We start from the raw sequence: 15461 nt of genomic DNA, 5'->3' as shown, positions 1-15461 counted from the left end.
CTGACTTTTTAATGATTTCCATTCTAACTGGTACGAGATGCTACCTCATTGTGGTTTTGATTTGGATTTCTTTAATGACCAGTGATCATGAGCTTTTTTTCATGTTTGTTGGCTGCCTAAATGTCTCTTTTGAGAAGTGTCTGTTTGTATACTTCACCCAGTTTTTGATGGTTTTTTTTTCTTGTAAATTTGTTTAAGTTCTTTGTAGATTCTGGATGTTAAACCTTTGTCAGATGGATAGCTTGGAAAAATTTTCTTCCATTCTATACATTGCCTGTTCATGCTGATGATAGTTTATTTTGCTGTGCAGAAGCTCTTTAGTTTAATTAGATCCCATTTATCAATTTTGGCTTTTGTTGCCATTGCTTTTGGTATTTTAGACATGAAGTCTTTGCCCATGCCTATATCCTGAATAGTACTGCCTAGGTTTTCTTCAAGGACTGTTATGATTTTAGGACTTACATTTAAGTCTTATATCCATCTTGAGTTAATTTTTGTATAGGGTGTAAGGAAGGGGTCCAGTTTCAGTTTTCTGCATATGGCTAGCCAGTTTTCCCAATACCGTTTATTAAATTAGAAATCTTCACCTCATTGCTTGGTTGTGTCAGATTTGTCAAAGATGAGATGGTTGTAGATGTGTGGTATTGTTTCTGAGGCCTCTGATCTGTTCCATTGGTCTATATTATTTGTTTTGGTGCCAGTGCCATGCTGTTTTGGTTACTGTAGCCTTGTAGTATAGTTTGAAGTCAGGTAGCATGATGCCTCCAGCTTTGTTCTTTTTCCTTAGGATTGTCTTGTCTATGCAGACTCTTTTTTTGGTTCCATATGAAGTTTAGTTTTTTCCAATTCTTTGAAGAAAGTCAATGGTAGCTTGATGGGAATAGCATTGATTCTATAAATTACTTTGGGCAGTATGGCCTTTTTCACAATATTGATTCTTCCTATCCATGAACATGGAATGTTTTTCCATTTGTTTGTGTCCTCCCTATTTCTTTGAGCAGTGATTTCTAGTACTCCTTGAAGAGGTCCTTCAGAGACATTGTAAGTTGTATTCCTAGGTATTTCATTCTCTTTGTAGCAGTTGTGAATGGGAGGTTACTGATTATTTGGCGCTCTGTTTGTCTGTTGTTTTGTAGGAAAGCTTGTGATTTTTTGCACATTGATTTTGTATCCTGAGACTTTGTTGAAGTTGCTTATCAGCTTAAGGAGAGTTTGGGCTGAGATGATGGGGTTTTCTAAATATACAATGATGTCATCTGTAAACAGAGACAATTTGACTTCCTCTTTTCCTAATTGAATACCCTTTATTTCTTTCACTTGCCTGATTGCCCTGGACAGAATTTCCAATACTGCGTTGAATAGGCATGGTGAGAGAGGGCATCCTTGTCTTGTGCTGGTTTTCAAAGGGAATGCCTTCAGTTTTTGCCCATTCAGTATGATATTGGCTTTGGGTTTGTCATAAGTGGCTCTGATTATTTTGGGATATGTTCAACTGATACCTAGTTTATTGAGAATTTTTAGCCTGAAGGGTTTTGAGTTTTGTCAAAGGCCTTTTCTGCGTCTATTGAGATAATCATGTCTTTTTTTCATTGGTTCTGTTTATGTGATGGATTACATTTATGGATTTGTGTATGTTGAACCAGGCAGGCTTGCAACTCAGGTATGATTCCGAGTTGGTCGTGGTGGATAAGCTTTTTGATGTGCTGCTGGATATGGTTTGACAGTATTTTATTGAGGATTTTGCATTGATGTTCATCAGCGATATTGGGTTGAAATTTCCTTTTTGGTTGTATCTCTGTCAGGTTTTGGTATCAGGATGATGCTGGCCTCATAAAATGAGTTAGGGAGGATTCCTTCTTCTATTGTTTGGAATAGTTTCAGAAGGAATGGTACCAGCTCCTCTTTGTATTTTGGTAGAATTTGTTTGTGAATCCATCTGGTCATGGCCGTTTTTGGCTGGTAGGCTATTAATTACTGCTGCAATTTGAGAACTTGTTATTGGTCTATTCAGCGATTTGACTTCTTCCTGGTTTAGAGTTGGGAGAGCATATGTGTCCAGGAATTTGTCCATTTCTTCTAGATTTTCTAGTTTACTTGCATAGAGTTGTTTATAATATTCACTGATGGTAGTTTGCATATCTGTGGGATCAATGGTGATATCCCCTTTATCATTTTTTTATTGTGTCTATTTGGTTCTTCTCTCTTTTCTTCTTTATTAGTCTGGCTTAGTAGTCTATCTATTTTGTTGACCTTTTCAAAAAACCGGTACCTGGATTCATTGATTTTCTGAAGGGTTTTTCATGTCCCTATGTCCTTCAGTTCTGCTCTGATCTTAGTTATTTCTTGTCTTCTGCTAGCTTTTGAATTTGTTTGCTGTTGCTTCTCTAGTTCTTTCAATTTTGATGTTAGGGTGTCAATTTTAGATCTTCCCTGCCTTTTCTTGTGGCCATTTAGTGCTATAAATTTCCCGCTGCACACTGCTTTAAATGTGTCCCAGAGATTCTGGTATGTTGTGTCTTTATTCTCATTGGTTTCAAAGGACATCTTTATTTCTGCCTTCATTTTGTTATATACCCAGTAGTCATTCAGGAGCAGGTTCAGTTTCCATGTAGTTGTGCGGTTTTGAGTGAGTTTCTTAATCCTGAGTTCTAATTTGATTGCACTGTGGTCTGAGAGATTGAATGTTATGATTTCCGTTCTTTTGCATTTGCTGAGGAGTGTTTTACTTCCAGTTATGTGGTCAGTTTTAGACTAAGTGTGATGTGTTGCTGAGAAGAATGTATATTCTGTTGATTTAGGGTGGAGAGTTCTGTAGATATCTATTAGGTCTGGTTGGTCCAGAGCTGAGTTCAAGCCTTGAAAATCCTTGTTCATTTTCTGTCTTGTTCATCTGTCTAATATTGACAGTTGGGTGTTAAAGTCTCCCACTATAATTGTGCAGGAGTCTAAGTCTCTTTGTAGGTCTCTAAGTACTTGCTTTATGAGTCTGGGTGCTCCTATGCAGGCTAATCATCCAACTGTGTTGGGTGCATATATATTTAGGATTGTTAGCTCTTCTTGTTTCATTGGTCCCTTTTCCATTATGTAATGCCCTTAATTTTCTCTTTAGATCTTTGTTGACTTAAAGTTTGTTTTATCAGAGATTAGGATTGCAACTCCTGCTTTTTTGTTTGTTTGTTTGCTTTCCACTTGCTTGGTAAATATTCATGCATTCCTTTATTTTGAACTTATGTGTGTTTTGCATGTGAGATGGGTCTCCTGAATACACGACACTGATCGGTCTTGACTCTAATTTGTCATCTGTGTCTTTTAATTGGGGCATTTAGCCTGTTGACATTTAAGGTTAATATTGTTATGTGTAAATTTGATTGTGTCATTCTGATGCTTGCTGGTTATTTTGCCCATTAGTTGATGCAGTTTCTTTGTAGTGTAAATGGTCTTTACAATTTGGTATGTTTTTGTAGTGGTTGGTACCAGTTGCTCCTTTCCATGTTTAGTGCTTCCTTCAGGAGCTCTTGTAAGGGAGACCTGGTGGTGGCAAAATCTCTAAACATTTGCTTGTTTTTAAAGGATTTTATTTCTCTTTTGTTTATGAAGCTTAGTTTGGCTGGGTATGAAATTCTGAGCTGAAATTTATTTTGTTTAAGAATGTTGGATATTGGCCCCCACTCTCCTCTGGCTCCTAGGGTTTCTGCAGACAAACTGCTGTTAGCCTGATGGGCTTCCTTTTGTGGATAACCCGACCTTTCTCTCTGGTTGTCCTTAATATGTTTTCTTTCATTTCAACCTTGGTGAATCTGACGATTATGTGTCTTGGGGTTGCTCTTCTCGAGAAGTATCTTTGTGGTGTTAGCTGTATATCCCGAATTTGAATGTTGGCCTGTCTTGCTAGGTTGGGGAGGTTCTCCTGGATAATATACTGAAGAGTGTTTTCCAACTTGATTCCATTCTCCTTGTTACTTTCAGGTACACCAATCAAATGTAGAGTTGATCTTTTCACATGCTCTCATATTTTTGGGAGGCTTTGTTCGTTTCTTTTATTCTTTTTTTTCTAATCTTGTCCTCTCGCTTTATTTTATTAATCTTCCATTTCTGTTATTGTTTCTTCTGCTTGATTGACTTGGCTATTGACACTTGTATATGCTTCATGAAGTTCTCGTGCTGTGTTTTTCAGCTCCATCAGGTTATTTATGTTCTTCTCTAAACTGGTTATTCTAGTTAGCAATTCATTTACCCTTTTTCAAGGTTCTAAGTTTCCTTGCATTGGGTTAGAAAATGCCCCTTTAGCTCAGGGGAGTTTGTTGTTACCCACCTTCTGAAGCCTACTCCTGTCAATTCATCAAACTTATTCTCCATCCAGTTTTGTTCCCTTGCTGGTGAGGATTTTAGATCCTTTGAAAGAGAAGAGGTATTCTGGTTTTTGGAATTTTCAGCCTTTTAGGGCTAGTTTCTCCTGCTCTTTGTGGATTTATTTACCTTTGGTCTTTGATGTTGGTGACCTTTGGATGGGGTCTTTGAGTGGATGTGTTATTCTTTTTTTAGTTTTCCTTCTAACATTCAGGCCCTTCTGCTGCAGCTCTGCTGGAGTTTGCTGGAGGTCTACTCCACACCCTGTTTGCCAGGGAGTCACCCACTGAGGCTGCAGAACAGCAAAGATTGCTGCCTGTTCTTTCCTCTGGAATTTTTGTCCCAGAGGGACACCTGCCAGATGCCAGCCAGGGCTGTCCTGTATGAGGTGTCTGTTGGCACCTGCTGAGAGTTGTCTCCCAGTCAAGATACATGGGGTCAGGGATCTGCTTGAGGAGGCAGTCTGAGCCTTAGCATAGCTTGAATGCTGTGCCAGGTGGTCTGCTGCTCTCTTCAGAGCCATGAGCTGGGGACATTTAGGTCTGCTGAAGCTGTGACCACAGCCACCCCTTTCCCCAGGTACTCTTTCCCAGGGAGATGGGGTTTTTATCTATACATCCCTGACTGGGGCTGCTGCCTTTTTTTCAGAGATGCCCTGCCCAGAAAGGGGAAACCTGGTAGTCTGACAACAGTGGCCTTGCTGAGCTGCTGTGGGATCTGCCCAGTTAGCTGGTGGCTTTCTTTACATTGTGAGAATAAAACTGCCTATTCAAGCCTCAGCAATGGCGGACACCCCTGAATTTCTCCTATTTAAACCCTGCATTTTCTCCAATCTGTTATCACACAGGAATATACACACTGACACCAACTGAGCTATTGCTGTTAATACAATGAACACAGCATCGACAGAGTGGCCTTTCCATTATCATTAAATAGGCCAGAAGCCATTCATTGTACATCTCTGTGCTTAAAATTTTCAGCTGGGGCTCCCATAACTTAAGGCAGAGAGAAAGTCTTTCATGGAAATCAACATAAACATTTACTACACATAAGAATGGAGAGAAATTTGCTGTTTGTTAGAAAATTAGGCTCAAGTCAAACTGTCTAACTAAATGATACTCATTTTAACTCATTGCAAATGACTAATTCTGCATCAAATTCCACATAAGGAGAACTGTTTGCAGGGAGAACTGTGAGAGCCTCAGGGGCCAGGACAAGCCCTGAACTGTGCAAGCAGAGATCATTTAAGAGTTCAGCTGTCCATTCAGAGATTCATCTTCTTCCTGGTTTAGTCTTGGGAGGGTGTATGTGTCAAGGAATTTATCCATTACTTCTAGATTTTCTAGTTTATTTGCGTAGAGGTGTTTATAGTATTCTGTGATGGTAGTTTGTATTTCTGTGGGATCGGTGGTGATATCCCCTTTATCATTTTTTATTGCATCTATGTGATTCTTCTCTCTTTTCTTCTTTATTAGTCTTGCTAGCATCTATCAATTTTGTTGAACCTTTCAAAAAACCAGCTCCTGGATTCATTGATTTTTTGAAGGGTTTTTTGTGTCTCTATTACCTTCAGTTCTGCTCTGATCTTAGTTATTTCTTGCCTTCTGCTAGCTTTTGAATGTGTTTGCTGTTGCTTCTCTAGTTCTTTTAATTGTGATGTTAGGGTGTCAGTTTTAGATCTTTCCTGCTTTCTCTTGTGGGCATTGACTGCTATAAATTTCCCTCTACACACTGCTTTGAATGTGTCCCAGAGATTCTGGTATGTTGTGTCTTTGTTCTCATTGGTTTCAAAGAACATCTTTATTTCTGCCTTCATTTTGTTATGTACCCAGTAGTCATTCAGGAGCAGGTTGTTCAGTTTCCATGTAATTGAGCGGTTTTGAGTGAGTTTCTTACTCCTGAGTTCTAGTTTGTTTTCACTGTGGTCTGAGAGACAGTTTGTTATAATTTGAGGGGGGAGGGATAGCATTAGGATATATACCTAATGTTAAATGACGAGTTAATGGGTGCAGCACACCAACATGGCATATGTATACATATGTAACAAACCTGCACATTGTGCACATGTACCCTAAAACTTAAAGTATAATTAAAAAAAAAAAGAGTTCAGCTGCCTGCAGATGCACCCAGATTCAACTTTCTGCAGACTTCTGTCATGGGGCTGGAATGGGTCCTTGTGGAGAGGAGAAGCGAGTTCCGAGATCTTCCTGGGGGATCCAGCTCCTCTGGCTCCTGCTTGCTGAGGAAGGTGGGTCTTTTGATGGCTGCAATTCTCTGAGTTGTCATAGCTGAATGGCTGAACTTGGTCAGTCACAGATGAATGAACAGCTTTTCCCAAGAGAAACTTAACAATGGCTTCAGGACTATTAAGCTGTGAAGATTCATACTTTCGTGTTTGGGAGTGTGTGTTCAGCAACTGTTCCTTGGGGAAGGTTGTGGTGGGGGGCGCAGGCATTCGAGGTTGGCTTTTTACACCCAACTGTGTGCACATTTTCCCTTTTTGTATGAGGAAATAATGCCTGCACTAAGGATAACCCTCCCCTCCTCCTAAATCTTTCCACAAAAAGTTACTTATTAAGGCCAGCATTCTGAAGAACTAAATGCTTCTTTAACTTTACTTCATCTGCTTCACTGAGCACAGTGTACCGACTCTGGGGAATTCACATTACGGCCAGCAAGCAGCCTTCTCTATTCCCTAGGGGCTCTTTGGGCACAGAAATAATCCCTTCCTAGAATCTTTTGAAAAAGCAACTGAACTATGCAGGCTAATCAACTGTAAATCTTAGCCCTCTTGGATGAAGCAGTACCGAAAAGTCCCCTGATGACCGGGAAGCCCTGTTGTGGAGGCCCTTCAAGGACAGCAGTTCCAAGACCCAAGGCAAATTTGCCACAAGTGCAATTGTCTGCTGTGTTTTCACGTTTCTGAATGTTGCCCTATTCCCCACGTGTGTCCTGTGCATCCTCTGCCTTTCTCCCTATTTTGTTTTAAGGCAGAAAGACAATAACCTTCCTTAGGACTTTTGTTTTCTGGTTGGTAATGGCCATGTTATAAGCAGACATGAGCTCAGATAGAATAAGTACATGGGGAGGATTTTCTATATTTCTTCTGAGTCATTTTCTGTGCACTCCTAGCATAGTATTTGTCAGGAAAAAGCATAGATCAGAAGGGTGACATCTCCCAGCCTTTGCGTGCACTGTGCTGAAACCTCCAGTGTTATAACATTAGCTGTCACTCTGTTGAGAGGTCACCTCCTGATCCGGACAAAGGCAACACTAGTTTGCCTGCATTCTGCTTGGACTTGCAGGATAATGTCAGTCATGCATTTGCAGCAGCAGCATAAATGAAGCCCTAAGATGATTAAAAGAATAGAATTGAAGCCTCTCTTTCACAATCACCATAATCTAAAGGAAATAGGGGCAATGGCATTGCTCTCTGATATTTGGAAGGCAGAGCAATAATTCTATTTTTGGCCAAGGAAATACCTCTTCTTTACTGCTTTGTTTCTGTAACACATGTAGACTGTTGTAGTATTCCTGTCCTGACTTCTAGATTCAACTTTTTACTGGCTATTTCTGATTTAAGATCCTATCTAAATCCTTGACATTGATGTGTCTTGATTTAATCAGGCATCTTCTACCGTTTGAGTGAGGAGCACAATAAAGTTTGGTCTTTGGGCACCAGTGTTGTAAACAAGGGATTCACTAGCTCTGTTGCCTTGGCTCAGTTACTTATTAGTGCTCCCCAAACCTGTATTTCTCTCTGGAATTATTAATATTAATTAAAAGATTAATATATCTCAAGCACACAAGCTAAAAAAGTCAAAATCCTCCTTCATTGCTCCTTGTCCTTTATCTATCTAGCTGTCTGCAATGTCCTTCTGATAAATCTCTCAGATAGTTTTGCTATCCCCTCTGATATCACTGAAGCATTTACTGTCCCTAAAATGTGGTAATTGCATAGCCCCAGTTTTTCTCCCCGCTTTTGCTCTTCATAGCTCCCAAGGTCTTAGACGCTCTGCTTCTCAAACTTTAGCATACTCAAGAATCTCCTGGTGGGCTTGCTTACATGCAGATTCCCAGGCCATACCTCCATAGATTCTGATATGGTGTGTCTCGGATGGGGCCTGAGAGTCTGCATTTCTAAGAGGATACCAGTAGATACTGGTCCATGGTAGCCCTAACGTACAGGATCACATGTAATTTTTCACACATTTTTCAGCATGCTTCATATTGAGTATCCATCTAACTTTCCAGATGACTCTGCTCTTTTGTTGTTTGTATTTTTCAAGGGTTCATTTTTTCATTCTCGTTAGACAATTTTCCCAGACTCCTCAGCATGCCATATTCTTCCGTACCTCTTTGCATTTGCTTGTAGTAATTTGGAGAGGTAATTCAGCATGGGGATGAAGAGCAAGTGGCAAGCCTGTGACTACTAAAGTAGTTCAGAAACTAATCAACACACTGTGGCCTCTCTCCTTAAAGGGCTGTATAATCTTGGGCAAGTGATTTTATTTTGTATGCCTCAATTTTTATATCTGAAGAAAAATGGGGCAGATTATAATAGGGGCTACCATGTAGATTCTTGTGATGATTAGACGGCTTAATGCATCCCATGGGTCTTGAATACCCATACAGCATGTGTTAACTCTCTTTGTTTTCTTCTTTACACTTATTACTTTACCTGTTACTCCAGACCCATATATATATATATATATTTTAATTTTTATTTATTTATTTATTTATTTTTTGCTGTGAAATTCTCCTTCTCTGACAAAGGCCAGATTTTTTTTTTTCTCTGCCGATGTCTCTGACATTTACCTTTCTTTAGTCCCAGGACCAATTGATGAATCCTTCCTGCCTGTTTGCAAGATGCCATGTTGATGCTTGCATTCATTGTCTTGTAGTTTTTGCCTTACATATTTTTTGCAGGTAGAGCCTGAAATTCTTGAGTCTTGGAAACTCATTACCCTGATTCCTCCTTCTTGGCTCACTTTTCATTTGTTAGGTTTTAAATAGATGCCATCCACATGCCTGACCCTGTGCTTGTGAAGAGTTCATTTGGGTGATGGAGTGCTGTGTGGGGGAGTAAATTCAGTCATCTAAATCAGAAATCTTAAGTTGTATGCTCTCAGAAGTGTACCTCTTGATCAATGTGATTCTTTCACTTCATTATGTTACATTAGGAGTAATTTGACATTTTTATTACTTCTGGATTACTTTCCAAGTACACTGATAGTAACTGGCTTGATCTTAGGTTGTTATGTTAATATCTTACATTTGGTTAGGATTTATAGTTTGCAAGGTATTGTCACATAAATGAATACCTTTTGCTTTTAAAGCATCTTTCTGAGATGGGAATGGAAAGTATTCACTTTCCTTGATTATTATGCAAAATGCTGGATAGAGTGACCCTATCAAAGTCCTGCAGCTAATAAGATGTGGGGACCATAGAATGGGCCTTTATGTCCTTGGAGACTTTGAAAGAGGAGTCTTAGGAAAGCCTGGAAGACAGGGGGCAGACTGCATGTTACTTGAGGAAAGCGTGTAAAGGGAGAAAGTGTATTCCGGGTATGGTTCTCCTTTCTTTTGGTAGTGTGGCCATGAGGAAGAGAAAAAAGAGGGAAGTCAGGTTTTGAGAGATTGGGCAATCTCTCAAACAATAGATGTAGCTATATTCTCTTGAAAGCACGTAAATATTCATCTTCACATTTTACTGGTTTGTATTGATACCAATTTTCTTTGTCCTATATAAAATTGCTAGGTAAATACACTAGTATAGCAATGGAAAAACTTTCCCTTTACCCTCATAGGTTTCTGTTATTAGGGCCTATAAATTTAATTCACAAAAGACATATTAACAGGAAAACAAGGCAAACAAAGCTTATCTGATGATAATATTTTCACATGCACAGGGACTTCACAGAAAAGAAATAAAAGCTCAAAGAAGTGGTTAGACCTAGAAGTTTATATACCATTTTAATGAAGGGCAATACATTGTGGAGAAGAGAATAGACAAAGAAAAGGAGGTTTTGGGCTCCAGGCAGTAAACTGTGGGAAAGTGACCTAGAAATGTATGGTAGATAAGGCTTATTTACTAAGGCTTGTTATGCAGATAAGAGTTTTTTTTCTCTTCCTGGTATGGGAGAAGGGAACCTTTTTGCAAATGGAAACTTATATTACATTTACAAAGAGAAATTTATGTCTGCTTTTAGGCAGAAATGCGGAAGGCAGACAGTTCTTCCTGCATCTACTGTTTCTCAGTTGCCCTTAGCTCAAAATAATCCTTGTGCCACAGTAGCATATTTTGGGATGGCATATTCTGATACTCTTAACTAGGGAATCTGGACCATACATAACCTGATCACATATTATGAGAGTTGATTAGTGCTCAGTGCTAGAGTGAGAAAATGATGGGAAGGTGATTACTGGACATGAGCTGAGAGCAGTGTTCTCAGTGTGGAAGGTTAAATGAGCAGGTGCCTCCGTGTCACTTAAGTTGTATAAAATAAGAGAAATAAGCACAGTTGATTAGATTGCCTTATGTCTTCCTGGGATATCATCTAATTGTCAACTCTAAAACTTTTCCTCACCAACAAAAACACCCCGGTTCAAAATTTTTATTATAGTTGTCTATTTGGGAATTTAATTTAAAGAAATATCATTGAACTATCTTGAAGAAAGTTTGTGTTTTATGACTACTACTTTCTAATAAACAGCTTTTCTTTTATTATAAAAGTAACATTTTTATTTTTTATTGCAGTAAAAAAACCCACACAAACACACATAGCATAAAGAGCTATGATCACCTCATTGCACACCAGCCTGGGTGAGAGTGAGACCCTGTCTCTGAAAATAATTAAATAAATAAGTTAAAAATTAAAATTTACCATGAGAGCCAGTTTTGAGTGTATAGTTAAGTAGCGTTAAGTATATTACAATTGTTGTGCAACAGATCTCCAGAACTTTTTCATCTTACCAAACTAAAGCACAGTACTCATGAAATAACAACTTCTCATTTCCCTCTCTCAGCAACTGGCAACCACCAGTCAACTTTCTTCTCTTATGAATATGACTATAGAAATAACCTTTTTGAAGGATAAGGTTTTTTTTGTTTTTTGTTTTTTGTTTTTTTTGCAAAAATACCTAAAGGTGGATATTATAAGCATAAATAATTTAAAAGTTTGAGGCCAGCACTTTGGGAGGCCGACGTGGGTGGGTCATCTGAGGTCAGGAGGCCTGACCAACATGGTGAAACCACATCTCTACTAAAAATACAAAATACAAAAATTAGCTGGGTATGGTGGCAGGTGCCTGTAATCTGAGCTACTCGAGAGGCTGGAGGCAGGAGAATTGCTTGAACCCAGGAGACGGAAGTTACAGTGAGCCAAGATTGTGCCATTGTACTCCAGCCTGGTGACAGAGCAAGACTCCAACTCAAAAAAAAAAAAAGTGTGAAACATTTGACTGTATGTCTCCAGAGGCCTGAGAATCTCAATATGCCTACTTATAGGGACTCTTGTAAAGAAAATCAATACAATTTTTCTTACCTTTACCTTTATAGTATATGGTAATATTATTTTGTTTCTTAAAGTAGCAATTTAGAAACCAAATAAATGTATGTAACTGTTTACTTTGTTTACTATTATTATGCGTTATCAGTAAGCCTTTGCTAAGTAATGCTATGGTAACAAACAGTCCCCAAACTTCACTTTATTTTACTTTTTTTCATGTGCATATCAGGAATAATTTGTGCTAATTTTTATGGTGAAGGAAGAAAAATGGCAGAACTTTGGGAAACCTCTTAAAAATTCTGCTGAAATGTGGCACTGGCCGCTTCTCACATTCCATCAGTCAAGCAAGTCACAGAGCCAAGAGTGACATCAATGAGACACAGAAGTATATGTGGTAATGGTCATAGATATAGTATCCTCTTCCAGGTAAGGGAGAAAATATTTGGGATTCACACATGCAATTTACTTTACTAGGCAAATCACTTGTAATGGTGAAATATTATTTTTAATCATGAGCATTTTCATAGGTCTGAAAATAATGGCAACAATAGGAAATGCTTCAATTCATTTATGTATTGAGAATCTAAAATGAAAATCAACACAGGAAGAATGATTTTTGCATCCTATCTAAGCCATCACTTATTTAAGATGTTGAAAACAATATTCTTTTGCACTAATATGAAAATGGTACTCCCTAATTTAGGACTGGTAAGCGCAACCTAACTGGATAAAATGGTGACCATTCATTGTGTGAAAATTCATATAGTGTTTATTTGCATATATTATGTGCATCACAATCTGCTATAAATTTTTTTCTGCACTTAAACTTTTGAATTACTTTACATATTACTCTGCTTAATGTCTTGGCTTTATTGATTGGTTCAGCCAATCAACTCTCTGACTTTGTCTATGTCTCCTCCCTTACTTTCCACTCGTTTTCTCAGTCAGGGAATTTTATAGAGGTTTATATGTGTGAGATTCATGCTTAAGATCAGTAATTTAAAATCTGCCCAAAATATTTGCCATTTTTAACTGTTTTTGCTATTATAGACCACAAATACCTGGTGCCAGGCCACACAACATGATATGATGCACTTACGTGCTCAGACCTGCATTTGAGGGGCCACTGAGCTAGACCAAATTTCTTCAAACCTTAAAGGGCATCACCTGGAGATCTTGTTCAAATGCAGATTCTAATTCAGCTATCTGTGAGTGTGAAGGCATTGCATTTCCAACAAGGTCCCAGGTAATCTGAGGCTGCAGGGTCCAGGAACCACACTTTGAGTAGCAAGAGTCTAACCAATGAAATTGTGAATACTGAAGCTCATGGGTGTGGCACCTTATCTATAACTACGTTACTAATTAGTGGTGAAGGTCCTCCTAACGCATGACTGAGTGAAGGTTCCATCCTACTGTGTGTAACCACCATTGTTTATTTAGTTTTCTTACTAACGGTAATTATTCTGTGCCTCAAGCCAGGATTTTATTTGATTTCACCACAAGCTATAAAGTTCCTTCAGGTAAGCTGGGTTCCAGGATCTTAAAATTAAAGGAGAAAATGTGTCCAGCACAGGAAGTTATTTATGTTGTGGGGGATAAGTCTCTGGATTGGTAGCAGTCTGTTCATCTATCAGAAAAGTCCCCTGGACGTGGCCACAAGAGAAATGGAGTGTTTTACACTATAGCAGGTGGGCACAGGAGCAGAGAGGGAGTGTCTTTAAGCACAATACCTACAGCAATGGAATGCTGACTCTTCTCTGATTTCCTCTCCTTTCTAATTCTATAGTCAAGCAAAAGTAGAGATGCATGCCAACCAAAGAGGGGCATATTTTCGGGGCTGCTTTTCTTTCCTGGCCTCTCCCATCTTGATGAAAAGGACTGTGTGAAGTGTGTGTGTGCATGTGCCCAAGCATGTGCCTTGTGGTTGGGAGCTCCATGTAAACCTGCTGTTCTTCTTCTTCTTCTCCTCCTTCTTTTTCTTCTTCCTCTTCTCCTTCCCCTCTCCTCCTTTCTTCTTCTTCCTTCTTCTCCTCCTCCTTCTTCCTCCTCCTTCCTCCTCCTCTTTCTCCTTCTCCTTCTTCTTCCTCTTCCTTCTTCTCCTCCTCCTTCCTCCTCTTCTTCCTCTCCTCCTCCTCCTTTTTCCTCTTCTTCTTCCTCTCCTTCTCCTCCTTCTTCCTCTTCTTCACAAAACATTAAAAAGTTACCATTCCAATCACTTTTAAGTGTGTGGTTCTGTGGAATGAGACACATTCACATTGTTGTGCAACCATCATCACCATCTCCAGAACTTTTTCATCCTCCCAAACTAAAACTTGCCCCATTGAACATCGATTCCCCCCATTCCCACAACCATCATTCTAATTTCTGTCTCTATGAATTCGACTACTCTGAGACCCTCATATGAATGGAATCATAGGATAATTATCCTTTTATGTCTGCCTTATTTCTCTTAGCATGCCTTACCTCTTTTAAAGCCAAGTTTTAATTTAATAAGCATTATTACTATTTTCACTCTGCATTGTTGAACTGAAGGTTGGTGGGATGGTATTGTGTCTGGAATTGGTGGGTTTTTGGTCTCACTGACTTCAAGAATGAAGCCGCAGACCCTTGCTGTGGGTGTTACAGCTCTTAAGGCGGCGCGTCTGGAGTTGTTCATTCCTCCCGGTGGGCTCGTGGTCTCACTGGCTTCAGGAGTGAAGCTGCAGACTTTCGCGGTCAGTGTTACAGCTCATAAAAGCGGTGTGGACCCAAAGAGTGAGCGGTAGCAAGATTTATTGCAAAGAGCAAAAGAACAAAGCTTCCACAGTGTGGAAGGGGACCTGAGCAGGTTGCCACTGGTGGCTCAGGCAGCCTGCTTTTATTCTCTTCTCTGGCCTCACCCACATCCTGCTGATTGGTAGAGCCAAGTGGTCTGTTTTGACAGAGCGCTGATTGGTGCGTTTACAATCCCTGAGCTAAACACAAAGGTTCTCCACTGTACCCACTAGATTGGCTAGATACAGAGTGTGGACACAAAGGTTCTCCAAGTCCCCACCAGAGTAGCTAGATACAGAGTGTTGATTGGTGCATTCACAAACCCTAAGCTAGACACAGGGTGCTGATTGGTGTTTACAAACCTTGAGCTAGCTACAGAGTGCCGATTGGTGTATTTACAATCCCTGAGCTAGACATAAAGGTTCTCCAAGGCCTGACCAGAGTAGCTAGATACAGTGTGTTGATTGGTGCATTCACAAACCCTGAGCTAGACACAGGGTGCTGATTGGTGTATTTACAATCCCTGAGCTAGACACAAAGGTTCTCCACTCCCCACCAGGCTCAGGGGCCTAGCTGGCTTCACCCAGTGGATCTCGCACAGGGGCTGCAGGTGGAGCTGCCTGCCAGTCCCGCACCGTGCGCTCGCATTCCTCAGCCCTTGGGTGGTCGATGGGACTGGGCACTGTGGAGCAGGGGGTGGCACTTATTGGGGAGCCTGGGGCAGCACAGGAGCCCATGGAGTGGATGGAAGGCTCAGGCATGGCGGGCTGCAGGTCCCGAGCCCTGCCCTGTGGGAAGACAGCTAAGGCACTGCCAGAAATCGAGCACAGCGTGGGTGGGCTGGCACTG

General features: G+C 40.0%; 1 long non-coding RNA gene across 1 annotated transcript in view; it reads left to right on the top strand.

Moving 5' to 3' along the window:
- LOC134757962 (uncharacterized) overlaps positions 1 to 15246 on the top strand; it is a 32709-nt gene extending 17463 nt beyond the window's left edge. Inside the window, exon 3 of the long non-coding RNA XR_010132646.1 lies at positions 12088 to 15246. This is a non-coding gene — a long non-coding RNA (uncharacterized lncRNA). The remainder of the gene's footprint in view (positions 1 to 12087) is intronic.
- The last annotated feature ends 215 nt before the right edge of the window (positions 15247 to 15461 follow it).

Source organism: Gorilla gorilla, chromosome Y, assembly GCF_029281585.2.
Source record: "Gorilla gorilla gorilla isolate KB3781 chromosome Y, NHGRI_mGorGor1-v2.1_pri, whole genome shotgun sequence".
NCBI lineage: Eukaryota > Metazoa > Chordata > Mammalia > Primates > Hominidae > Gorilla > Gorilla gorilla.
The sequence above is the reverse complement of the archived record's forward strand: the minus strand, read 5'-3'. Positions and strand labels throughout refer to the sequence as shown.